Source organism: Eurosta solidaginis, chromosome X, assembly GCF_040869045.1.
Source record: "Eurosta solidaginis isolate ZX-2024a chromosome X, ASM4086904v1, whole genome shotgun sequence".
Taxonomy (NCBI): Eukaryota; Metazoa; Arthropoda; class Insecta; order Diptera; family Tephritidae; genus Eurosta; species Eurosta solidaginis.
The window spans coordinates 24,764,875-24,768,450 of NC_090324.1; the positions used below are offsets into that span (position 1 = coordinate 24,764,875).

The 3,576-nt window shown below is 34.6% G+C and overlaps 1 pseudogene; it reads right to left on the minus strand.

Annotated features, from left to right (window-relative positions):
- Positions 1 to 624: 624 nt before the first annotated feature.
- LOC137234239 (uncharacterized) lies at positions 625 to 1,851 on the minus strand (annotated as a pseudogene).
- Between the last annotated feature and the right edge of the window lie 1,725 nt (positions 1,852 to 3,576).

Sequence of the window (3,576 nt, forward strand, 5' to 3'; positions counted from 1 at the left end):
TTAACGTACTGGGTAAAGGCTTGATATTCATAGCAGGTTCTATGGACAGTGACGACGAACGAGAAATCAAAAACGCACTACACAATAATGAACGGACAATCAAGGACAATGCAATCAACTTAACGCGCTTTAGCAGTTTCATGATACAACAGACAGACAATATTACAACCCATATAAATAGGCAACAAGCTCTTATAAGCGACTACATAGGACCATTTTGACATTCCACGTTAAACAAAATACAAACAATAGAAGACGAAGTTCAGTTCATAGAACATACGTGCAGGACTAACAATGACATAACACTCTTAAGAAATCACATAAACGATATAGAACAGATCATATTTTCTAGTAAACTAGGTATAGTCCCTACCAACATAGTGACTCAAACTGAATTTAAAATATAGTGAAATTTTTTTTCGTCGAGGCTGTTAAGCAATTTCTTTCATACAACACAAAAAAAAAAAAAATAAAGTTTTTATCTAAATTATTCTGGCTAGTGAACGTATACATATGTAAATATGAAAATGCATAAATAATTGCAAAAATTACGACGGCATTATTCTTTGCTAAAAAAAAAGAAAAAGAGAAATTAACATTTTATCAATATTATTGCTTTTGCTCTTACCGTGCAAATTTGTTCTGGTATTTTAATACCAGCTCATACAACTCAGCCTTGAATTCCTTTCCCAGTTGAGGGAGTTCAGTTGACCATTCACGGCCATTTGATGCCACAAAATTGCCCAGGTCATCGAAGCATCAGCTTTTGCGGCCGTTGACATTGTCTCCAATGCTCGTTCCATCACCTCGGAGAAACCATCGTCATCTTTTTTAGCGCGACGTCGTGACACTGATCCTCGGGATGTTGACGGTGTTGAAATCGAGTCATCGCAGTCCTCAGAACCGTCTGTGTCACCCTGGGAAGCAGGTGATCTCTGCTGCGATGGACATTTCTATAAATCAATAGGTACATGTTAAATAACCGCTAATTATTAAAAAAAATGCGCATGAGTGGAAGATTACCCTATTTCAAAAAAAATTTAAAAATCACCCTATCTCATAATTTGTTTGAACAACGGTTAAAAATAGCTTTTTCGCAGAATATATTCAGGGTATTCGTTTCATTTCTTATATATGCCTCGAAAAGCTTGTATAATGTAATGTAAACTTGTATGAAAAATTAGATATACATATACGAGTTTTACAACACACAACAACAAGCAATGGCAACATAAGTTAGTTCTGCTATTTATGGGGTGGCTATGGGAGCTAGGAGGTACCCCGTTAATGCGAAAGTAAAAGTGAGCATATTTTTCCATACGCAGTACCATGCCTATCTAAAACAACGAAAATTCGAGTTAGACCACTTGTGCTTTACGACGAATATAAGCGTATAAAAGAATCCCCTGATTATTTTATTTCTTTTGTTAAAGAGCTAAATGTTATTCGCAAGAAAACGAACAAGAAATTCTTGAACGTTTTTTGGCAAACAGCACTGACCCCTTAAATCATGTCGATCGTTATGAAAAAGATATGTGTATACATTTACATACATATATAAGTCTCTGTATGTTTATAAATACATATATACTTACACTTGGAAGATTGGACGTTGTGTTGGCCTCAATTTGCAGCGACGGCTCCAGGAACTTGAGGGAGTTGTATAGCGGATTTACTGCATATGCTCGTACCGCACCTTGTCCACTTTTGCTCTTATATTTTCTGTTAAAGGCCGCCTATTATAAATGTTAGATTTAGCAATTACATATATATTTATAAAGAAAAAAAAGAACTCACGCGGAAAGAGCAGCGCAGGCTGTTCCATTTGGCAGATACCTCAGATCGCGACATCTGTAAGATATCTGCCACTTCTTGCCATTGAGCCTCCCTCAAATTCCTGTCCCTGTATTGAGGCGACAGAAAATTCCAGGTACCGTCCCTTACCTCTACTTCTTGGACCAGCCTCTCAGTTTGCTCCGCTGTCCATTTCTCTGTTAGTTTGCGCACACGCTTCTTTTTTTCCGTGGTTCCGACTGGGTGAAGGAAAGTTGTCCAACTAGAAGTTAACCCGTCCATATCGCTCTCCATTTTAACTATAAACTCTAAACTAAAATTCAACAAATTAATATAAGTATAAACATTTTCTACAAATTTTATAAAATTTACCTTTCTTGTGAAATCATCTGTGCACTAATGACAGATTTGCCAGCATGTTGGAAAATCTGTTTTGTGTGTTAAACGTTGCCAACTGCGCTGGCAAACTGAAACTTGGTCGTTTTCACTTGGATGCAATTTTGTTTGACAGTGAGCTGTCAAACCTGACTGCAAACGCAACTGACACTATTTGGCAGCCCGTTTTCATTATTTTGGTAACATTTGACAACATATATGCGGTAATGAAAACGAGACTTAAGCGAGTATGAAGTACTCGTAGATGATAGAAATTATATATACGGTTCAGACGTAAAAAATAACTTTGAGAAAAATTTTATCAAGAAAAATGACGAATGTCTTATTAACATTTTAGAATTCAGGGAAACTCAATGTAAATTGAAATATTTAACGAAACTCTCAGTTGTAGAAGTTGAACCAGGAATATTAATACTAAAACACTTTAATGGAAATATATCTCACGATTGCAGTAAACTAAAATTTATGCAAAAAGGCACATTCCTAATAAAATTTGAAAACTGTAAAATTGTAAAATCAACATAACCTAAAGCAATCTTAACCTAAGAAGTTACGATACATTTGTTCTACCGATCCTAATTACTAATATCAAAGATAGTAACGATACAAATCTAAATCTAAAACTTGAGACTTTATATGTTAGCCATCTAGAGCATAAGAGCGACATCCAGTTGCTAGTAAAAGATAATATAACAAAACATGTAATTAGCATAAGTACTAATATAATAATTATTACCATTATCGCTATGGCCGCTCTAATTTTCTACAATAAAAATAAAAAAAATTCCACGTAACTACGGAACGTGTAGCAGACGTACCTAAAAACCCATATTTACAAGTTACGATATAATTTTTTTTTTTAAATTTGTGCCGATTGAGGGCAATCGACTTAAGAGGGGAAGAGTTGAGAAGAGCTTTGTTAATTTTCACCCAACAATAGCTGACTTGAACTTGTACCGATTTTTGACTAAAGTAAATAATCGCCGCATCAATCTTAGCTAAACCTAGTAAACAGGAAATTGCATTCCAATTAGTTAACACGAGCTTTATTAATTTTTACGCAATAATTGCTGATTTAACACATGCACCGATTTTGAGCAAAGTCAATAATCGTCGCCAAAATCTAGTAAACAGGAAATAATTGCAAAGCACTTTAACTATTGCGTCTGCTACATGAAATAAAAAACATTCTTAAGTAAACAATTTAATATTAACCATTTTTGTTAAGTGAGCAATTTATAGCTATAAAAACCAACTACTTGTAATCACTAGTTTAAGTTTATACTTGACTTCAATAAATGCGGATATGCTGTCCTTCTAAAAACATATATATTTTTTTGTTACCTTAATCCGAGGTAACATATCTTATACCCCTTCTCTTCGGAG